The sequence below is a fragment of the Macaca thibetana genome, chromosome 3 (assembly GCF_024542745.1).
Source record: "Macaca thibetana thibetana isolate TM-01 chromosome 3, ASM2454274v1, whole genome shotgun sequence".
NCBI lineage: Eukaryota > Metazoa > Chordata > Mammalia > Primates > Cercopithecidae > Macaca > Macaca thibetana.
Window position 1 is genome coordinate 149,996,545 of NC_065580.1, and position 16,845 is coordinate 150,013,389.

Sequence of the window (16,845 nt, forward strand, 5' to 3'; positions counted from 1 at the left end):
AGCAGATTACTCTCATCCAATCAGTTGAGGGCCTTAAGAGAAAAGATGCCGGGCACAGTAGCTCAGGCTGTAACCCCAGCACTTTGGGAGGCCAGCACTTTGGGAGGCTGAGGAGAGCAGACCACCTGAGGTTGAGAGTTCAAGACCAGCTGACCAACATGGAGAAACCCCATCTCTACTGAAAATACAAAATTAGCTGGGCGTGGTGGTGGGCACCTGTAATCCCACCTACTCGGGAGGCCGAGGCAGGAAAATCGCTTGAACTCGGGAGGTGGAGGTTGCAGTAAGCTGAGATTGTGCTACCGCACTCTAACCTGGGCAACAAGAGCAAAACTCCGTCTCAAAAAAAAGAGAGAAAAGACTAAGTTCCCCGCAGAAAGAAGGAATTCTGCCTCCAGACTGCCTTCAGATTCAAGACTGCAAAGTCAACTCTTCCTGGAGTCTCCAGCCTGCTGGCCTGTCCTGCAAATTTCAGACTTGCCAGCCCCCACAATCACATGAGCCAATTCCTTGGAAGAAGAAAAATATATATATATGTGTGTGTGTGTGTGTGTGTGTGTGTGTGTGTGTGTGTGTGTGTGTGTATATCACCACACATATGCATCATATTATTGGTTCTGTTTCTCTGGAAAACCCTGACTAATACAGTTTCAATAATGAGATTTTGCCAAAGTGCATCCACTCAATCACAGAGGGTCACCAAGAGCCTATCATGACATTATTTTCACAGCTTGCTGTCTTTTGTGCTTCTCCTTTCCTCTATGCCTGGACCTCATTTTAGGATCTGGCCTTTCCTAAATCTGCCTTCACAGAGAGGCCTCAGGGAAACTAGTGTTCTTATTTAAATAGAGTAAGAACCATGTTCAAGGATTCCACTGGCCTCGTAAAAATGTGAGCACCTTTTAGCCGTAGCTAAGTCCCCGTGGTCAGGTGATCTTGTTGATTTGAGCTATAGGGAAGGATGATTGATCTGTACATTCCCTGAATCCCACTGTGCAGGGAGACCAGTGACTCAAATATCCATTTCCAGGCCACTCCTCCCCTTGTGGAATCTGGCCCTCCAACAGGTGATACTCAACCTGATAAGCACAGTGCCAGGCATGCTCACTTCTTTCAAGGTGGTCAATCACAAAGCAGTTAGTTTATTGCCTCTGTACATCAACCATCTCTGTAGGAAAATCCATTAAGGCTGGTGCTCCCAATAGCAGGCCTGCCCGCAATTCATCTTTGATGGGTCATGTGTGGACTCCACCAACGGAGGGTTCTGGATCCTTGCAGACCTTCCCACTCCAGCGTTACTGACGGATGGAAGACTAGAGGAAGAAGAGAGGCTTAGGCAAGAGACTGCTAGGCACTGATCAACCACGAAGCTGATAGTCCAACAATGTTGGTTCCACAGAGGCAAATTAGGAAAGTGTGGTTGAGAAGTGTGATGCGCTTTCGGCCAAAAGACAGGGGCCTTCTGGCCGGGCGTAGTGGCTCACGCCTGTAATCCCAGCACTTTGTGAGGCCAAGGCGGGCGGATCACAAGGTCAGGAGATCGAGACCATTCTGGCTAACACGGTGAAATCCCATCTCTACTAAAAAATACCAAAAAAAAATTAGCCGGGCGTGTTGGTGGGTGCCTGTAGTCCCAGGTACTCGAGAGGCTGAGGCAGGAGAATGGGGTGAACCTGGGAGGTGGAGGTTCCAAGATAAGCCATATTTAGGACAAAAATTAAGTCTCAACAGATTAAATTTAATTTTATTTTTTATTATTATTTTTTGAGACAGCATCTTGCTCCATCTCTACAAAAAAAATACCAAAACAAAAAAACAAAAAAAAATAGCCAGGCATGGTGGCAGGAGCCTGTGGTCCCAGCTACTCAGGAGGCTGAAGTAGGAGAATTGCTTAAGCCCAGGAGGTAGAGGCTGCAGTGAGCCGGGATTGTACCACTACACTCCACCCTGGCTGACAGAGCGGGACTCTGTCTGAAAACAAAACAACAAAATTAAAGAAGCTTCTCCTTCAAGAGACCCTCCCATGCAGCCAGGGGTGAGAATTGCTGATGGAGAGTTGGTACACATTGCATGGATTTTCTCCTTGAAAGCAGGGAGATTACCTTGTTTTGAATCCCTGGCCCCAGTACCCAGCCTGGCATATTACAGACACTTACTAAATGTTTGTTGAATGAATGAAAGACTGAATGAATGAATAAGGGTTACGGTATGATGATTAATAACAGTCAAGAGGAGGCTGGCAAGGAATTGCCTTGGAAAACCCAAATAATAATAGACAGCAGCAAGCCACAGAGTGAACATCCCCTAAGATGAAACTACATAGTAAGCTAGTATTGAGGGAAATAAATTTGGGATATGGCCAAGTGGCAAGAGCAGTGACCAGCAAGAATCTGACTGATGGCATGAAGCAGCCAACTTCATGGTAAATTCATGGTAAAATAAATATAAATCCCACTTAGGGAAGCCTGCATTTAATGGGTTTCTCACTTCATCCAGAGACAAGAGAAACCAAATAGCTTCCAATGTAAAATAGACTTGGCATCACTGTGACCTGAGAATCTCAGGAGACCTCTGTTGACACTGCTGCCCAGTGAAGCAGACTCAACAGAAACTCCGTGAAGGTGGAAGACACGGCTGGTTCCAATCCCAGACACATCCGAGAGAAGCCAGCAGCTCTCAGATCTCATTAGGAGGAAAACGCTTCTAGAGGTAATGACCATTTTCATGAAATATTGATATTTTTAACCCTTTCATACCAACTATGCCATACACTACTAAGCAAAATATATGACTCTGACATGTGACTTGGAATGTAAACTATCATACCTGGCCATGCATGGTGGCTCACGTCTGTAATCACAGCACTGTGGGAGGCCAAGGTAGGAAGATCACTTGAGGCCAGGAGTTGGAAACCAGCCTGGGCAACATAGTGAGACCCACCTTTACAAAAAATTAAAAATTAGCCTGGCATGGTGACACACAACTGGGGTCCCAGATACTGAGGAGGCTAAGGCAGGAGGAACACTTGAGCCCAGGTGTTGGAGGCTGCAGTGAGCTATGATCACACCACTGCACTCCAGCCTGGGCAACAGAGCTAAGAATGAACTCAAAAGAGCTCAAGGTACCCAAACAAGACTGAGAAGCTGTTAAATAAACAAACGTAGGTATAAGTGGGCAATCCAGTTCCTGCTCTGGCCTCCAGAGCCCAGCTTCAGCTTCCCTGGGCTTTTACCTTTCATTGCAAGCCCCGGGTGCATCCAAAGAGGTCAGCCTTAAGCTTTAGGAAGCACGTTAGGTGTGTGCAAAACAGGCAGGAAAGAAAGTCATTGTGAGAAATGACTAATTAATTGCTCCAGCCAGAATCAATCTCTCTCTCAATATCTCTCTCTCTCTCTCTCTCTCTCTCTCTCTCCCCCCCCCCCCCCCCAACCTGTAATCCATTATCAGGGACTCTTCAATTCTACCACAAATGCATCTCCAGTTTGTCTGCTTCTAACCACCTTCACTGCTTCTGAGAGTCCTGGATCCTTCGAGAACATCCAGTTCTCCTGCAGGGACAATCCTCTCTTCCCTCCAAAGGAGTGGCCTATTCAGCTATTCCCCAGATCTTACATCTCTGCAAAAAATGGAATAATGTTCTGCTGATTCAAAACCTATCAGTCTGTTAAGAAGGCAGCCTAACAGAAGTTGAAAAGTTTGGAGCAGTCAGGAACAGAATCCCCATGCCCACAGCCAGTCTGACCACAGCATGTGGAAAGCTATACCAATAACACTCCCTGGGAACACAGACTCAGGAATAATTCAGCAGTTGCAAAACATGCCTTGGTCAACATTTACTACTCAGTAAGAACTATTTGAAATGCCTTCTGTGTTTAACTCATTGAATCCTTAAATAACCCTGTGAGAATAGATATTATTAGTATTCCCATTTTACAGATAAGGAAACTAAGGCCTAAGGGGGTGAAGTAATGGCCCCATGTCACATAGCTAATTCATGTTGGGGTGTGATTCAAACCAGATCACTGGACTCCAGTGCAAATGTTCCAGACCCCACAGCCATAAAAATGCATAAAGTTGTTACTGCATGAAGATGTTACTCATGGCAGTATTTACAGCATCAAAAATCAGCCCACAAGTCTCTTTCCTCCATTCACTCTCAATCGTTTCTCCCCCAAAAATTACTGAAATGAAACCACTGCCAAATGAACTCTTGAAAGCCTTTTGACTCCTTGAAAGATATGTGGTAATCTCTTTCAAGTTGCAAAGGCTAGAGATATGTTTACTACATACACAGATTTATGACTGTCTTAGTGAGCTCAGGCTGTTGTAACAAAATATCATAGAATAGGTCCTTTGAAAACAGAAGTTGATTTCTCACAGTTCTGGAGGCTGATCAAGGTGCTTCCTGATTGATTTCCTGGTGAGGACTCTCTTTCTGAGTTGCAGACTGCCACCTTCTTGCTATGTTCTCATGTGGCCTTTCCTCAGCACATTCATATGGGATAAAAGAGAGGGAAAGATCTCTTTCTCTTCTTATAGGACCACTAATATAGTTGTGAAAGCCCCATTCTTGGCCAGCAAATGTAATTAAGACATAAGTTAAGATGAGGCCGTACTCGAGTAGGATGGACCCTTAGTCCAATATGGCTTGCGTGCTTGCAAGAAGAGGAAAAGAGACAGAGACAGACACGCACAGAGGAGAGAAGTTATATGAAGACATAGTTACAGAGGGGGAAAGTCCTGCAGTGAAGGAGACAGAGATTGGAGGGATGCAGCTCCAAGCCAAGGATCGTTGGTCACCACCAGAAGCTGGGAGAGAGGCATGGAGAAGATTCTTCTTCTGAGCCCCCAAGAAGGAGCCAACTCTGCTAACAACTCGATTTTGGACTTCTGGCCTGCAGAACTATGAGAAAATAAATTTCATTTTTTAAGCCACCCAGTTTGTGGTACTTTGTTATGGCAGCCTTAGGGAGCTAATGCAGGCACCACCCAACTTAGACACATCATTGACCTCTGATCTCCTATAACATGAAGATCAAAACAGCATGACACATTCCTTATAAAGCTATTGTTAAGAAAATGTATGGCCAAGACTTAGCCCAGTAACTGTCACAAATTAAGCTCTCCACAAAGATAAGCAGTAAGGTTGGCTGACATTGTCATCATCATCATCATTGTTATCATCATCATTTTTGATAATTTCCTTGGGCCAAGTAGTGATTTGGGGTCCTAGCAGTGGAACCCAGAGTTGCAAGATCCCATGACACAAAACAAGACAATGTAAAATAACTCCCTGCTGCTACCACTTTTCCATATAAAGTTCAGGAGCTCATTTTATTATCAGGGACCCAGAGTGGCTTTAAGAAGCAATTGACCAGGCTGGGCGCAGTGGCTCACGCCTGTAATCCCAGCATTTTGGGAGGCCAAGGCAGGCAGATCACAAGGTCAGGAGATCGAGACCATCCTGGCTAACACAGTGAAACCCAGTCTCTGCTAAAAGTGCAAAAAAATAGCAGGGCGTGGTGGCGGGTGCCTGTAGTTCCAGCTACTCAGGAGGCTGAGACGGAGAATGGCATGAACCCAGGAGGCGGAGCTTGCAGTGAGCCGAGATCATGCCACTGCACTCCAGCCTGGGCGACACAGCGAGACTCCGTCTCAAAAAAAAAAAAAAAAAAAAGAAGCGATTAACCTAGAATCCAACACAAGCAGTGCAAATAGCACAGCAAAACCTCTACCAACACCAACATCTATGGGAGACCTTGGTTGGTACTGTCCAACAAGAACATAGTCAATCCTGGTCCTTCCACTCAGAAAGCCAACTTGTTCAGTCCCAGGGGAGCATTTCATAGCTAAGTCACACAGGTGGATCTCCCAGGTTCCTGTCAAAAAGGAAAAAAAACCTTTTTTTTTTTTTTTTTTTTTTGAGACAGAGTCTCACTGTGTCACCCAGGCTGGAGTGCTGTGGCGCGATCTTGGCTCACTGCAACCTCCACCTCCCAGGTTCAAGCAATTCTCATGCCTCAACCTCCCGAGTAACTGGGGTTACAGTCACCTGCCACCATGCCAGGGTAATTTTTTGTATTTTTACTAAAGACAGGGTTTCGTCATGTTGGCCAGGCTGGTTTCAAACTTCTGACCTCAGGTGATCCGCCTGCTTCGGCCTCCCAAAGTGCTGAGATTACAGGCATGAGCCACCATGCCTGGCCCAGAAATCTTTCAGATAAAATAATGTCTGCTTTGTTGATTATCTTGCTCAGTGTCCCTTGTATGATATCCAACCGGAAAATTCCTTTTATAGTTAAAAATCAGAAAAGATCTCTAATGACAAATGGAGCAGCTCTGTTCTCTATTAAATAAAGTCTTTGCAATGTCTTTGCTTCTCTTATTGCCCAGACCAACAGGAACCCCAGTGCCAAATTAAAAATTTAATTAGAGTAACTCAGTCCTTAAGGGAGCACATTTGGTCCTTTTCATAGCTTTGATTCATTTTTCTCATCCAATAATCTCATTGTATGTGCTTTTTATCCTAAGTGGCCTTAATTCTCTTTGGAAATTACCAAGCCTGGTCCATGAATGCTTCACAACAAATGGCTTTTGAGGCCAGTTAGTAAAAATTACAAGAAAGAGAGAGTAGTCAAGCTGTGTCTAGAAAAATGGATTTAGAAGTCTTACCTTCAGGGAAAGAGGAAAAAGAAGAAAGAAAAAAATGTTCACAGCATAATAGCTGGAGCAGAGAGACACAAGCCCAAATGAACAAAAATGATTCCAGAATAAAACCAAGAATAAGAGGCCATGATGTGAAAAAGAGGAAGGAAAGAAGGGAGGGAAAGAGGAAGGAAGGAAGGAAGAAAGGAAGGAAGGAAGAAAGGAAAGAGAAAAAGGGAGGAAAACGGGAAGGGAAAAGGGAGGGAAAGAGGGAGGGGAGGGAGGGAAAAGAGTGGAAACAATTTTTAAGATAGGTCTGTATAATTCTAACATATCTAAGAAATAATTGAACATTTGTGATCTCTGAGGGAAACGGACAGAGACTGGAGATGGAAAAATAATTATAAATATGTATAGTACTTTGATATAAAGAATGTAGTGTTCTCCTACTAAGCATATTTTTAGATGTATAATCTGAAAATATTCCACCGAGTCTGAGGTTTAGATAAAGCCTTGCTTGGAATTGCAAAACAGACAACGGGCTTGCTCAAGGTCACTGCCCTTGAATAAGAAGTAATATCTGAATTTGATTTTTGATGCAGAATTTGAGAACTTTGATGCAGAGCCTTGGGGCTGAGAGCGGGGATTCACAGTCCACATTCTGTGGCCCTGCATCTCACAATAAATTAAAGCTAAAAGAGGCAGAACCAGGTTGTCCATGATCTGCCCAGTCGTCCGACTTCTGAATGAAATGCCAGGGGGGTAAATTTCTATATCAAGGCAGGGCGCAATGGCTCATGCCTGTAATCTCAGCACTTTGGGAGGCCAAGGTGGGAAGACTGCTTGAGCCCAGGAGTTTAAGACCAGCCCTGGGCAACATAGGGAGACCCTATTTCTACAAAAAATAAAAACAAATTAGGTAGGCATGGTGGCATGTGCCTATAGTCCCAGCCTCTCAGGAGGTTGAGAAAGGAGGATCCTTTGACTCCAGAAGTTCAAGGCTGCAATGAAACATGATCATGCCACTGCACTGCAGTCTGGGCAACAGAGCAAAACCTTGTCTCAAACAAACAAAAAATGTACAAGTTCTAACCCCCGGGACTTGTGAATGTGACCTTATTTAGGAATAGAGTCTTTGTGAGGCCGGGCACGGTGGCTCACGCCTGTGATCCCAGCACTTTGGGAGGCCAAGGTGGGTGGATCATGAGGTCAGGAGTTCAAGACCAGCCTGACCACCATGGTGAAACCCTATCTCTACTGAAAATACAAAAAAAAAAAAAAAAAAAATTAGCCGGGCGTGTTGGCGCATGCCTGTAATCCCTGCTACTCGGAAGGCTGAGGCAGGAGAATCACTTGAACCTGGGAGGCGGAGGTTGCAGTGAGCCAAGATCACGCCACTGCACTCCAGCCTGGGCAATAGAGAAAGACTCCATCAAGAAAGAAAGGAAAGAAAGAAAGAAAGAAAGAAAGAAAGAAAGAAAGAAAGAAAGAAAGAAAGAAAGAAAGAAAGAAAAGAAAGAAAGAAAGAAAGAGAAGGAAAGAGAGAGAGAGAGAAAGAAGAGGAGAAAGAGAGAGAGAGAGAGAGGAAGAAAGAAAGAGAGAAAGAAAGGAGAAAGAAAGAAAAAGAGAGAGAGAGAGAGAGAGAAAGAAAGGAAAGGAAAGGGAGGGGAAGGGAAGGAAGGAAGGAAGGAAGGAAGGAAGGAAAGAAGGAAGGAAGGAAGGAAGAAAGAGAAGGAAAGAAAGAAGGAAAAGAAAGAAAGAAAGAAAGAAAGAAAAAGAAAGAAAGAAAGAAAGAAAGAAAGAAAAGAAAGAAAGAAGGAAGGAAGGAAAGAAGGAAAGAAAAGAAAGAAGGAAAGAAAGAAGGAAGGAAAGAAAGAAAGAAAGAAAGAAAGAAAGAAAGAAAGAAAGAAAGAAAGAAAGAAAGAAAGAAAGAAAGAAAGAAAGAAAGAAGAAAAGAAAAAAAGAAATAGAGTCTTTGTGGTAAGGCTCTGGGTATAAGATCATCCTGGATTTTTAGCGAACCCTGAGTCCACTGGCTGGTTTCTTATACGAGCAAGGAGAGGGAGGTTTGGAACAGAGATACATAAGGAAGAAGCCCTTGGAGGCAGGGATTGGAGGGAGGTACCACTAGCCAAGGAACTTCAGGAACCTCTAGAAGCTGGAAGAGGCAGGAAGGCTCCTCCCCTAAACCTTCAGAGGAAGTGTGGCCCCGATGACACCTTGACGTTGAATTTGTGGCCTCCAGAACCATGAATGGATATATTTCTTTTCCTCCCCCTCCCCCTCCCCCTCCCCCCCCCCCCCTCCCCCTCCCCTCCCCCCTCCCCCCCCCCCCCCTCCCCTCCTCCTCCTCTCCTCCCCCCTCCCCCTCCCCCTCCTCCTCCTCCTTCTTCTTCTTCTTCTTCTTTAGATGGAGTCTTGCTCTGTTGCCCAGGCTGGAGTGCAGTGGCTTGATCTCAGCTCACTGCAACCTCTGCCTCCCGGGTTCAAGCGATTCAGCCTCAGCCTCCCAAGTAGCTGGAACTACAGGCGTGCACCACCATGACCGGCTACTTTTCTATGTATTTTTAGTAGAGATGGGGTTTCACCATGTTGGCCAGGCTAATCTCGAACTCCTGACCTCAAGTGATCCACCCGTCTTGGCCTCCCAAAGTGCTGGGATTACAGGCATGAGCCACCGTGCCCAGCCCATTGCTACTGTTTTAAGCTACTCGCTTATAATTTGCTGCAGCAGCCCTAGGACACTATATAAGTGGAATCCAAGCCAGCTATGGCAAAAAGGTGGAGGGACCTCAAAAAAAAGATTCACTTTAGGTGGAAATCTTTGGAACTTCCTGCTAGAGTTAAGTCATCAGAGAGTCACAGCTTTTAGGGGACGGACACGTTTATCATCTCAGAAAGAGACAGTTTACACCAATGAGCTCAAAAAAAAAAACAAAAACAAACAACAACAACAAGAACAACAAAACAGAAGCAACTGCAGATGAAGTGAGCAGCGTGATTCACAAGTCACATCCACAAAACAGGGGAAGAGGAAGAAGACAGGGGAAGGGAAGTGCTCCCAGGAGAGCATGAGGGGTGGGGGGCATTCAGGAAAGGAAGAAATCGTGTATTCATTTCTCAGGCACCTGCTCTTCCCTAAACAGCCCTGAGGACGTTCAGGTAAAATAATAATTAGAGGCCAGGCAGGGTGGTTCACACCTGTAATCCCAGCACTTTGGGAGGCCGAGGCAGGCGGACCGCGAGGTCAGGAGATCAAGACCAGCCTGGCCAACACAATGAAACCCCCACTCCACTAAAAATACAAAAATCAGCTGGGTGTGGTGGCGCATGCCTGTAATGCCAGCTACTTGGGAGGCTGAAGCAGGAGAATCGCTTGAAACCAGGAGGCGGAAGTTGCAGTGAGCCGAGATTGCACCACTGCACTCCAGCCTGGTGACAGAGTGAGACTCCATCTCAAAAAAAAAAAAAAATCATCATCAGAAAAATACTCTTTCCTGATTAGAAATCAAAATCTAGTTAGGGCCAGGCATAGTGGCTCAAGCCTGTAATCTCAGCACTTTGGGAGGCTGAGGCAGCTGGATCACAAGGTCAGGAGTTTGAGACCAGCCTGGCTCACATGGTGAAACCCCATCTCTACTAAAAATTAAAAAATTAGCCAGGCATGGTGGCATGCACCTGTAATCGCTTGAACCCAGGGGATGGAGGTTGCGGTGAGCCAAGATTGTGCCACGGCACTCCGGCCTGGGCAACAGAGCAAGACACCATCTCAAAAAAAAAAAAAAATGAAGTTAGAAAACTATGAATCCACGAACTTGATTCATGGTTTTCTTCCCTTAGAACTGAAAAAGATACTGGAAATCAGTCCATCTTTGTCCAGATTCCTTCACTAGTCAAAGAGTGTTTATTAAGTTTCTATTCTTTGTTGTGTTCTGTTCTTGGTGTTTGAAATGCAACACAGAGCACAAGCAACAAACTCCGTACTTTCAAAGTGCCGACATTCTAGTGGGAGGAGTAGATGATGAGCAAACAGGAGAATATGCGCCAGATGTGGTGGCAGGGATTACAATCCCAGCACTTTGGGAGGCTGAGGCTGGAGGATTATTTGAGGCCAGGAGTTCAAGACCAGCCTAGGCAACATAGCAAGACTCCCATCTCTGCAGAAACCTTAAAAATTACCTGCACATGATGGGCACGGTGGCTCACACCTGTAATCCCAGCACTTTGGGAGGCCGAGGCGGGTGGATCCTGACATCAAGAGATCCAGACCATCCTGGCCAACATGGTGAAACCGCATCTCCACTAAAAATATAAAAATCAGCTGGGCATGGTGGTGCATGCCTGTAGTCCCAGCTACTCAGGAGGCTGAGGCAGGAGAATCACTTGAACCCGGGAGGCGGAGGTTGCAGTGAGCCAAGGTTGTGCCAGTGCACTCCAGTCTGACGACAGAACAAGACTCCATCTCAAAAAAAAAAAAAAAAAAAAAAAATTACCTGGGCATGATGGTGCATTCCTATTAGTCGAGCTACTCAGGAGGCTGAAGTGGAAGGATCCCTTGAGCCCAGGAGACTGAGGTTACAGTGAGCCATGATTGTGCCATTGCACTCCAGCCTGGGTGACAGAGCAAGACCCTGTCTCTAAAAAATAAGAAACAAAAAACAGGAAAATATATGGTGATCAGAAGAGTAATTATGAAAGTAAACCATGGGAAAGTAACAGAAAGTGACAGGGAGTCATTCAGGTTGGTCGGTCAACAGAGGCCTCTCTGAGGAAGCCATGTTTGTGCTGAGTTTTGGTTGATAAGAAAGAACCATGAGAGTGTGCAACAAGGGGTTAACTCAGCAGGTCTTTGCTGTCCAAACCCTGCACATTCCAAAGAAAGAACTGACTCTGACCAGGAGATAACCTTGAAGCCTGTGAAATATCCCACGTGATGAGTGGTTTTTGCATACCTGGGGCAGTGGGCCACAGCAGATAGTTTACGCCAACACTATCAATGATGGTGGGGGATCTTAGACCTCTCTGGTTCAGTTTGACCTCTGGAGAGGCTGGAGATTGAATAAGCTCAGCCACATGGGCACTCCACGTTTACATGACTGACCTCAATAAACACTCTGGAAAACTGGCCAAGTGCGATGACTCACACCTGGAATCCTAGCATTTTGGGAGGCCAAGGCAGGCAGATTGCTTGAGTCCAAGAGTTCGAGACCAGACTGGGCAACATAGCAAGACCTCTTCTTGCAAAAGTAAAAATAAAAAACTCTGGAAATTAAAGTTGCATGAGCTTCCATGATTGACAATATGCCCTACGTATCATCACAGTTGGTGCTATCCGTATGGCTCCACCAGGAGAGGACAAAAGAAAGCTTGATCCTGGTGTCCCCTGGACTCTGTCCTATGTACCTTTTAGCCTTGGTGGTTTTAAACTTTGGGAGGCCAAGGAGTGCGGCTCATGAGGTCAAGAGATCAAGCCCATTCTGGCCAAAATGGCAAAACCCCGTCCCTTCTAAAAATACAAAAATTAGCTGGGTGTGGTGGCAGGTGCCTGTAGTCCCAGCTGCTCGGGAGGCTGAGGCAGGAGAGTCACTTGAACCCGGGAGGCTGAGGTTGCAGTGAGCCGAGATCATGCCACTGTACTCCAACCTGGTGACAGAGCGAGACTCTGTCTCAAAAAAAAAAAAAAAAATTGTAATTGTGAGCATAACAGGCTTTTCTGAGTCCTTCTAGCAAGTCGTTGAACATGAGAGTGGTCTTAAGAGTCCCTGACACAGAGGAATGGGAGGAAGAATGTTCCAGGCAAAGATAATAATTAGTGCAAAAAAAAAAAAAATGGAGTTGGGCATGCCCATGAGATTTAGACCAAGGACAACCCAGGGGTCTGCCTGAGGTCACATATTGAGGCAGAGGAGAACTGACCCAGAACTTGGGTCTGCTGAGCCCACCCAAGGGTTTTACCTGAAGCCCTGAAGTGTCCTGGAATGGTAGGTGGTAGAGATGGCCACTCTACCATCTCTAGGCTTAGGAGTCACTCACAAACATGGTCTCAAATCCTGGCTCTACCTTGATTTGCTATATGTGACCCTACATTAGTCTCATTATCGCACTGCTATAAAGAAATACCTGAGACTGGACAACTTATAAGAAAAGAGGTTTGATCAGCCTGTAGTTCTGCAGGTTGTACAGGAAGCATAGTGGCTTCTGCTTCATGAGGCCTCAATCATGGTAGAAGGCAAAAGGCAAGGAGGCGTCTTACATGGCAGAAGCAGGAGTAAGAGAAAGTGAGAGGAGAGGTGCCATGCGCTTTTAAACAACCACATCATGCAGTAACTGGGTAATTTATAAAGGAAGGCGGATTGATGGACTCACAGTTCCACATGGATGGGGAGACCTCACAATCATGGTGGAAGACGAAGGAAGCAAAAGAGGGAATGAGAGCCAAGCACAAGGGGTTTCCCCTTATAAAACCATCAGATCTCACGAGACTTATTCAGCACCATGAGAACAGTATGGGGGAAACAGCCCCCATGATTCAATTATCTCCCACTGGGTCCCTCCACAACACGTGAGGATGATGGGAGCTACAATTCAAGATGAGATTTGGGTGGGGACACAGCCCAGCCATATCGGGAATCATACAATATCTGTCCTTTTGTGTCTGGCTTATTTCACTTAGCATAGTGTCCTCAGTGTTTATCCATGTTTTGGCATGGATCAGAATATCATTTCCTTTTATGGCCAACAAATCTTCCATTGCAGGGATAGGCCACATTTTGCTTATACATTCATTCATCAATGGACGGTTGGGTGGACTCCACCTTTTGGTTACTATGAATAATGCTACTAAGAGCATTGGCATACAAGTATCTCTTTCAGCTCTTTAAGTTCCTGCTTTTCATTCTTCTGGATATATACCAAAGAGTGCAATTGCTGGTAATTTTATGGTAATTCCATGTCCAACTACTTGAGCATGTACCAAATTTCCACAGCAGCTGCAACATTTTCCATTCCCACCAGCAATGCACAAAGGTTCCAATTTCTCCACATCCTTGCCAACACTTGTTATTTCAAGTTGTTTTTAATCATAGCCAGGAGGTGGGTGTGTAGGGGTATCTCATTGTGGTTTTGATTTGCATCTCCCTGGTGAATAACGATGTTTAGCATCCTTTCATGTGCATATTGGCCATTTGGATGACTTTGGAGACATATCTACTCAAGTCCTTTGCCCATTTTTTAATTGAGTTGTCCTTTTGTTTTTGTTGCTTTGTAAGAACTCTGTATACTCTGAATATTACTTGTCAATCAGATAGATGATTTGAAAATATTTTCTCCAATTCTAAAGGCTGTCTTTTCACTCTCTTCATAGTGGTCTTTGATACAGAAGTTTTTAACTTTAGTGAAGTCCAATATATCAATTTTTTCTTTTGATGCTTATACTTTTGGTGTCATATCCAAGAAATCATTGCCTCCCAGCATTTTGGGAGGTCAGGGCAGGTGGATCACCTAAGGTCAGGAGTTCGAGACCAGCCTGGCCAATGTGGTGAAACCCCATCTCTACTAAAAATATAAAAAGTAGTCGGGCATGGTGGCACGCACCTGTGGTCCCAGCTACTCGGGAGGCTGAGGCAGGAGAATTGCCTGAACCCAGGAGGCCAAAGTTGCAGTCAGCCGAGATGTTACCACTGGGTGACAGAGTGAGACTCCATCTAAAAAAGAAAGAAGAAAGAAAGCAAGAAAGCAAGAAAGCAAGAAAGGAAGAAAGGAAGGAAGGCAGGAAGGCAGGAAGGCAGGAAGGCAGGAAGGAAGGAAGGAAGGAAAGAGAGAGAGAAAGGAAGGAAGGAAGGAAGAAATCATTGCCAAATCCAACGTTGTGAAGATTTACCTCTGTTTTTGATACAGGAAGTAGAAAGAAATTAGGCAGATAGTGAGGGTAAGAGAGTCTTTGGTAAAGTTTCCTTTTAATAAAAAGCACCCCCCAAATGATTTCTTTTCTAACAAAAAGCAGCCTGAAAAATCAAGCTGCAAGCGTAGATAAGCTAGGTAAAAGCTTGCATAGGTAAATGCCAGCAACTGTGCCAATAGAAAAGGGATACCTGGAAGCCAGGTATATTCAACGTGGAGGCTCCTTCTTCGCTTTTCTTTGTCGCCATGTGTGCAGTAAAAAGCAGGCAACATGGTGCTGGCCAGGTAGAAACCCCATCTGCATAATAAAAGATTCAGGTGGGACGGCTAGCTTTTTCATGCACTATGTAAATGGCACACCTGATCCGACCAATCTCTTGTGCCCTATGTAAATTAGACACCACCTTCTCAAGCTCATCTATAAAACTCCATGCATTTCCCCACAGAACTAGAAAACCCACTTGAGAGCCCACCTCTCTCTCTGCGGGAGAGACAGATTTTCTCTTTTCTCTTTCTTCAGCCTACTAAACCTCTGCTCTTAAACTCACTTCTTGTGTGTGTGTGTCCTTGATTCCCTTGGTGTGAGACGACGAACCTCAGGTATTTACCCCAATGTCATCGCTTCATTTTCTTCCAAGAGTTTTATAGTTTTAGCTCTTAAGTTTATGTGGAAGTTTTTCCCCTTTAAATACTATCTTAAACTATGTTAAACATTCGTAAAAACTATCACAGCTCTGGGTCTAAGAAAACAAGGTTACATTCATAAACATTAAGGAGACACGGCTGGGTGTGGTGACTTACGCCTGTAATCCCAGCACTTTGGGAGGCCGGGGAGGGCGGATCGCCTGAGGTCAGGAGTTCAAGACCAGCCTGGCCAATAGGGTGAAACCCCATCTCTACTAAAAATACAAAAATTAGCCAGGCGGGGTGGTGCACGCCTATAATCCCAGCTACGCAGGAGGCCGAGGCAGGAGAATCGCTTGAACCTGGGAGGTAGAGGTTGCAGTGAGCCAAGACTGCACCACTGCACTCCAGCCAGGTTCAAGCGATTCTCCTGCCTCAGCCTCCCAAGTAGATGGGATTACAGGCACCCACCACCATGCCCGGCTAATTTTTGTATTTTTAGGGGAGATGGGATTTTACCATGTTGGCCAGGCCGGTCACAAACGCCTGACCTCAAGTGATCCACCCACCTCAGCCTCCCAAAGTGCTGGAATTATAGATGTGAACTGCCGCACCCGGCCATGAGTAATTTATTTTAAAAGTGAATATAATTCTTACAGTTATGGAAGCTGAGAAGTCCAAGGTGGAGGGGCCGTATCTGTGAGGGCCTCCTGACTGTGGGGATTGATACGGTTTGGCTGTGTCACCTCCCAAATCTCATCTTGAACTCCCACATGTTGTGGGAGGGACCCAGTGGGAGGTAACTGAATCATGGAGGCAGGTATTTCCCACGCTGTTCTCGTGATACTGAGTAAGTCTCACGAGATCTGATGGTTTTATAAAGGGGAATTTCCCTGCACCGCTCTTCTCCTGTCCGCTGCCATGTGAGAGGTGCTCTTCGCCTTCCGCCATGATTGTGAGGCCTCCCCAGCTACGTGAAACTGTGAGTCCATTAAACCTGTTTCTTTTGTACATTGCCCCGTCTCAGGTAAGTCTTTTTTTTTTTTTTTTTTTTTTTTTTTTGAGACAGAGTCTCGCTCTGTCGCCCAGGCTGGGGCGCAGTGGCGCCATCTCGGCTCACTGCAAGCTCCGCCTCCCGGGTTCCCGCCATTCTCCTGCCTCAGCCTCACAAGTAGCTGGGACTACAGGCGCCCACACCACGCCCGGCTAATTTTTTGTGTTTTTTAGTAGAGATGGGATTTCACCATGTTAGCTAGGATGGTCTCGATCTCCTGACCTCGTGATCCACCCGTCTCAGGTATGTCTTTATGAGCAGCGTGAAAACGGACTAACATGCGGACTCTGCGGAGTCCGGAGACGGCACAGAGGATCACACAGGGAGGGGTTGAGTGTGCTAACTCAGGTCTCTCTTCCTCTTCTAATAAGGCCACCCGTCCCACTCCTGCTCTAACCCATTAATCCATTAATCTGTGCATGGATTAATCTATTCACGAGGGCACTGCCCTCCTGACCCGATCACCTCTTAAAGGCCAACTCTCAATCCTGCCACACTGGGAATTAAGTTTCAACATGAGTTTCGGAGGAGATAAACATTCAAATCATAGCCAAAATCCAAAGAGACTTGAACAGAAGTTGATTCAAAGGTTAACAAAGGCCCACATTGATCGTTACAGAGAA

At 45.6% G+C, this 16,845-nt stretch overlaps 2 long non-coding RNA genes across 2 annotated transcripts in view; one reads left to right on the plus strand and one right to left on the minus strand.

Moving 5' to 3' along the window:
* The window catches only part of LOC126951500 (uncharacterized), a 55,449-nt gene extending 39,488 nt beyond the window's left edge, over positions 1 to 15,961 (minus strand). Inside the window, exon 1 of the long non-coding RNA XR_007724493.1 lies at positions 15,826 to 15,961. This is a non-coding gene — a long non-coding RNA (uncharacterized LOC126951500). The remainder of the gene's footprint in view (positions 1 to 15,825) is intronic.
* Positions 15,962 to 16,083: 122 nt separating this feature from the next.
* Positions 16,084 to 16,845, plus strand: part of LOC126950986 (uncharacterized) — a 33,905-nt gene continuing 33,143 nt past the window's right edge. The window contains exon 1 of the long non-coding RNA XR_007724310.1: positions 16,084 to 16,150. This is a non-coding gene — a long non-coding RNA (uncharacterized LOC126950986). The remainder of the gene's footprint in view (positions 16,151 to 16,845) is intronic.